Here is a 6582-nt window from a genome sequence, read left to right on the forward strand (position 1 = left end):
ACGGGTTTGTATAGGCGAGACGGGGAAAGGCTGTTCCCACTAGTTGGTACGAGGACTAGGGGACACAGATAGAAACATAGAAGATAGGAGCAGGAGTAGGCCCTTCGGCCCCTCGAGCCTGCTCCGCCATTCAATGTGATCATGGCTGATCATCCAAATTCAGTACCCTGTCCCTGCTTTCTCCCCATATCCCTTGACCCCTTTAGCCGTAAGAAATATACCCAACTCCTTCTTGAATATATTTAATGAATTGGCCTCTACTGCCTTCTGTGGTAGAGAATTCCACAGGTTCACCACTCTCTGGGTGAAGAAATTCCTCCTCATCTCAGTCCTAAATGGCCTACCCCTTATCCTTAGACTGTGAACCCTGGTTCTGGACTCCCCCGCCATCGGGAACATCCTTCCTGCATCTAGTCTGTCCAGTCCTGTCAGAATTTTATAAGTTTCAATGAGATCCCCTCTCATTCTTCTAAACTCCAGTGGGTATAAGCCCAATCGTCCCAATCTCTCCTCATACGTCATTCCTGCCATCCCAGGTATCAGTCTGGTGAATCTTCGCTGGACTCCCTCCATGGCAAGAACATCCTTCCTCAGGTAAGGCGACCAAAACTGCACACAATACTCAAGGTGTGGTCTCACCAAGGCCCTGTACAACTGCAGCAAGACATCCTTGTTCCTGTACTCGAACCCTCTCGCTACGAAGGCCAACATACCATTTGCCTTCTTAACCGCCTGCTGCACCTGCATGCTTACCTTCAGCGACTGGTGCACAAGGACACCCAGGTCTCGTTGCACTTCCCTTTCTCCCAATCTATTGCCATTCAAATAATAATCTGCCTTCCTGTTTTTGCCACCAAAGTGGATAACCTCGCATTTATCCACGTTATATTGCATCTGCCATGCTTCTGCCCAATCACCCAACCTGTCCAAATAATCCTGGAGTTTCTCGGCATCCTCCTCACAGCACACACGCCCACCCAGCTTTAAGGTTCTGGACAAGAGACACAGGGGGGATGTGAGGAAAAACTTTTTTACGCAGCGAGTGGTGAGGACCTGGAACTCGCTGTCGATGGAAGTGGTGGAAGCGGAGACACTCAATGTTTTCAAGGGGAGACTGGACAGACACGTGAGGGAAATAAACTTGCAGGGCTACGGGGATAGAGCGGGGGATTTGGACTGACTGGATTGCTCAATAGAGAGTCAGCATGGACACGATGGGCCAAATGGTCTCCTTCTGTGCAGATATGACCCTATGGGCTAAAAATTTGGTGGCGCCCCATTTGGGGCACCAGTCTCGCCTGGGCGCCGGAAGTTCTGCCCCGGAAGGAGCTGCGAGTGCCAGCCCGATATTCCGTTTCAGCGCCCCAAACGGAAGCGGGGCGCTGCTCGAGGCACCCCGCATCCGTCTTGGGGCGCTGCAACTGAATATTGCAGCGCTACGTGCTGCAGCGCCACACGCTGCGGCACGGCGCGCTGCGGTACTGCAGGCCTTCCTCCCCCTCTTAAAGGGGAGGGGCCTGCTGCAGCGCGATCAGAGATCGCGAGTGCCGGCAAAAGTGCCCGGCACCGAGGAGAAGTGCCGGGCTCTTGGGACACAGCCGGCACTACCCGGGGGTGGGGGGGGGGCTCAGGAGGCCGGGAACGGCAGCGCGGAGAGCTGCTGGCAGGCAGCCAACAACAAAAATGGCCGCCCCACACCGTTCCTTTAATTTGCGCCTCTACCGCTGCAGGTAGGCCCCCCTGAACCGGTCGCAAATTGCGACCGGCGCTACGGGGGGGGGTGGCGCGACCAAATATCGCGTTCGGGGCGGTAGCGGGGCGCTGCGCACACCGATGACGTCATCAGTGGCGGCGCAACACTACAGGCTAACGCCGCCATTAGCGTCCCGCTAAATTTCGTGGGAGGCATGGCCAGTGGCGCTAAAACCACTAAGTGCCCTCTTTGGGCACTAACTGGTGGCGCAGCCCACCGAATTTCTAGGCCTGTGACTTTAGAAGGACAAGGGCCGCAGGCGCAATGGAAACACCACCTCCTCCAAGTCACACACACCATTCCCAACTTGGAAAGCGATCGGCCGTTCCTCCACTGTCGCTGGGTCAAAATCCTGGAGCTCGCTGTGAGAGTACCTTCACCACAGGGACTGCAGCGGTTCAAGAAGGCAGCTCACCACCACCTTCTCGAGGGCAACTAGGGAGGTGCAATAAATGCTGGCCTTGCCCGCATCCCGCGAATGTAAAAAAAAGAATTGTTTAAATCCATTAGTCATCCGGCCTATATCTTCCTGATGCAATCATATCTTGCGGTAATTTATTATTATTCATTCTCGGGTCAATGGCCATTGCGGCCTGTTCGAGTTTGGTCAGGCCAATGGAGGCTGCAATATGCGCCATTCAGCGCCATTCACAACTCCTCAGATAACGAAGCAGTCCGTGCCCGCATGCAACAAGACCTGGACGACGTTCAGGCTTGGGCTGATAAGTGGCAGGTAACATTCGCGCCACACAAGTGCCAGGCAATGACCAACTCCAACAAGCGAGAGTCTAACCACCTCCCCTTGACATTCAACAGCATTACCATCGCCGAATCCCCCACCATCAACATCCTGGGGGTCACCATTGACCAGAAACTTAACTGGACCAGCCACATAAATACTGTGGCAACAAGAGCAGGTCAGAGGCTGGGTATTCTGCGGCGAGTGTCTCACCTCCTGACTCCCCAAAGTCATTCCACCATCTACAAGGCACAAGTCAGGAGTGTGATGGAATACTCTCCACTTGCCTGGATGAGTGTAGCTCCAACAACACCCACGAAGCTCGACACCATCCAGGGCAACGCAGCCCGCTTGATTGACACCCCATCCACCACCTTAAACATTCACTCCCTCCACCACTGGCGCACCGCGGCTGCAGTGTGTACCATCTACAAGATGCACTGCAGCAACTCGCCAAGGCTTCTTTGACAGCACCTCCCAAACCCGCGACCTCTTCCACCTGGAAGGACAAGGGCAGCAGGCGCACGGGAACACCACCACCTACAAGTTCCCCTCCAAGTCACACACCATCCTGACTTGGAAGTAGATCGGCCGATCCTTTATCGTCACTGGGTCAAAATGCTGGAACTCACTCCCAAACAGCACTGTGGGAGTACCTTCACCACACGGACTGCAGTGGTTCAAGAAGGTGGCTTACCACCACCTTCTCAAGGGGCAATGAGGGATGGGCAATAAATGACGGCCTTATCAGCGATACCCACATCCCATGCACGAATCATTAAAAAAAAGGCAGACCAAAACCCGGTAGGTCCATAAATTAAAAACCGGCGAGGTGCAACTAGGCCTGCATTTATGTGGGGCTCAGTTGCTAAGAAACTGGGGCCTTCATCAGGCCTGCAGCCAGCCCACAGTTTTGGCAGAGGTGACTAGTTTGTCCAGCTTTGAAACGTGGCAGGTCAACAGGAATCACTTTGTAAACTGCAAGTAAATACAGATTTTTGTTTGAAATTTCCAAGACGTGTGGTGTTGCATCTTCTGTGCCGAAAAAATAAAAACTTGTCGGAGTTGAGGGCGTTCCTGGGCAGCAGCTCCCGTTGCTATGGCGACGGGCGGTCGGGGTAACAATCAACTGGGGTAGAACGATGGCTGTTGTCCAGGCCACGGGCGTACAGCAAGATCCCAGAGATAACGAATGAGACAAAAGGCCAGTTCTTTTATCAAGGGGCTGAGTGGCCTCCTCCTGTTCCTGTGTAACAGGCTCGAGGGGCTGGGTGGCCTCCTCCTGTTCCTGTGTAACAGGCTCGAGGGGCTGAATGGCCTCCTCCTGGTCCTGTTTAATAGGCTTAAGGGGCTGAATGGCCTCCTCCTGTTTCTTTGTAACAGGCTCGAGGGGCTGAATGGCCTCCTCCTGTTCCTGTGTAAGAGACACAAGGGGCTGAGTCGGCCTCCTCCTGTTCCTGTGTAACAGGCTCGAGGGGCTGAATGGCCTCCTCCTGTTCCTTTGTAACAGGTTCAAGGGGCTGAATATCCTCCTCCTGTTCCTGTGTAACAAACTCAAGGGGCTGAACGGCCTCCTCCTGTTCCTTTGTAACAAGCTAATGGGGATGAATGGCCTTGTGTTCCTGTGTAATAGGTTCGAGGGGCTGAATGGCCTCCTGTTCCTGTGCAACATGCTCGAGGGGATGAATGGCCTTCTCCTGTTCCTATGTAACAGGCTAGATGGGCTGAATGGCCCCCTCCTGTTACTATGTAACAGGCACGAGGGTCTGAATGGCGTACTCCTGTTCCTTTGTAATAAGCTAGAGAGACTGAATGGACTCCTCCTGTACCTGTGTTACAGACTCGAGGGGATGAATGGCCTCCTCCAGTTCCAGTGTAACAGGCTCGAGGGGCTGAATGGCCTCCTCCTGTTCCTGTGTAACAGGCTCGAGGGGCTGAATGAACTCCTCCTGTTCCTATATAACTGGTTAGAGGTCCTGAATGCCTCCTCCTGACCTGTGTAACGGGCACAAGGGGCTGAATGATATCCTCCTGTTCCTGTGTAACAGGCTCGAGGGGCTGAATGGCATCCTCCTGCTCCTATGTAGCAGGCCCAAGAGGCTGAATGGCCTCCTGATCCTGTGTAATAGGTTCAAGGGGCTGAACAGCCTCCTCCTGGTGCTTTGAAACATGCTGAAGGGGCTGAATGGCCTCCTCTTGTTCCTATGTAACAGGCTCGAGGGGCTGAATGGCCTCCTCCAGTTCATGTGTAACAGGCTCGAGTGGCTGAATGGCCTTCTCCTGTCCCTGTGTAACAGGCTGGGGGGCTGAATGGCCTCCTCCTATATCTGTGCAACTGGCTTGAGGGGCTGAATGGCCTCTCCTGTTCCTGTGTATCAGGGCTCAAGCATCTGAATGGCCTCCTCCTGTTCCTATGTTACATGCTCGATGGAGGCTGAATGGCCTCCTCCTGTTCCTTTGTAACAGGCTCGAGGGGCTGAATGGCATCCTCCTGTTCCTGTGTAACAGGCTCGAAGGGCTGAATGGCCTTATCCTGTTCCTGTGTAACAGGCTCGAGGGGCTGAATGGATTCCTCCTGTTCCAGTGTAACAGGCTCGAGGGGCTGAATGGGCCTCCTCCTGTTCCTGTGTTACATGCTCGATGGGGACTGAATGGCCTCCTCCTGTGCCTGTGTAACAGGCTCGAGGAACTGAATGGCCGCCTCCTGTTCCTGTTTAACAGGCTCGAGGGGCTGAATGGCCTCCTCCTGTTCCTAGGTAACAGACTTGAGGGGCAGAATGGCGTCTTCCTGTTCCTGTGTTACAAGCTCGAGCAGGGCTGAATGGCCTCCTCCTGTTCCTGTGTAACAGGTTCAAGGAGCTGTGTGGCCTCCTCCTGTTCCTGCGTAACAGGCTCGAGGGGTCTAAATGAATTCCTCCTGTTCTTTTGTAACAGACTCGAGGGGCTGAATGGCCTCCTCCTGTTCCTGTGTAACAGGCACGAGGTGCTGTATGGCCTCCTCCTGTTCCTGTGTAACAGGCTCGAGGGGATGAATGGCATCCTCCTGTTCCTGAGTAACAAGCTCGAGGGGATGAATTGCTTCCTCCTGTCCCTGTGTAACCGGCTCGAGGGGGCTGAGTGGCCTCCTCCTGTTCCTATGTAACTGTCTCAAAGGGCTGAATGGCCTCCTCCTGTTCCTGTGTAACAAGCTCAAGGGGATGAATTGCCTCCTCCTGTTCCTGTGTAACAGGCTCGAGGGGGGCTGAATGGCCACCTCCTGTTCCTAGGTAACAGACTCGAGGGGATGAATGGCATCCTCCTGTTCCTGTGTAACAAGCTCGAGGGGACGAATTGCCTCCTCCTGGTCCTTTGCAACAGGCTCCAGGGGCTGAATTGGCTCCTCCCATTCCTGTGTAACAGGTTCGAGGGGCTGAATGGCCACCTCCTGCTCCTGTGTAACAGGCTCGAGAGGCTGAATGGCCTCCTCCTGTTCTCGTGTTACAGGGTCAAGGGGCTGAATGGCCTCCTCCTGTTCCTAGGTAACAGGCTCGAGGGGCTGAATGACCACTTGCTGTTCCTTTGTAACAGGCTCGAGCGGCTGAATGGCCTCCTCCTGTTCCTGTGTAACAGGCTCGAGGGGCTGAATGGCCTCCTCCTGTTCCTGTGTTACAAGCTTGAGAGGGGCTGAATCGGCTCCACCTGTTCTTTTGTAACAGACTCAAGGGGCTGAAGGGCCTCCTCCTGTTGCTTTGTAACAGACTCGAGGGGCTGAATGGCCACCTGCTGTTTGTGTAACAGGCTCCAGGGGCTGAATGGCCTCCTCCTGTTCCTTTGTAACAAGCTAGAGGGGCGGAATGGCCTCCTCCTGTTCCTGTGCAACAGGCTCGAGGGGATGAATGGCCTCCTCCTGTTCCTTTGTAACAAGCTAGAGGGGCGGAATGGCCTCCTCCTGTTCCTGTGTAACAGGCTCGAGGTGCTGAATGGCCTCCTCCTGTTCCTGTGTAACAGGCACGAGGTGCTGTATGGCCTCCTCCTGTTCCTGTGTAACAGGCTCGAGGGGATGAATGGCATCCTCCTGTTCCTGTGTAACAAGCTTGAGGGGATGAATTGC

The sequence above is a fragment of the Somniosus microcephalus genome, unplaced genomic scaffold, assembly GCF_052327205.1.
Source record: "Somniosus microcephalus isolate GS21.2 unplaced genomic scaffold, FLI_Smic_1.0 unresolved_chr3, whole genome shotgun sequence".
Classification (NCBI taxonomy): Eukaryota; Metazoa; Chordata; class Chondrichthyes; order Squaliformes; family Somniosidae; genus Somniosus; species Somniosus microcephalus.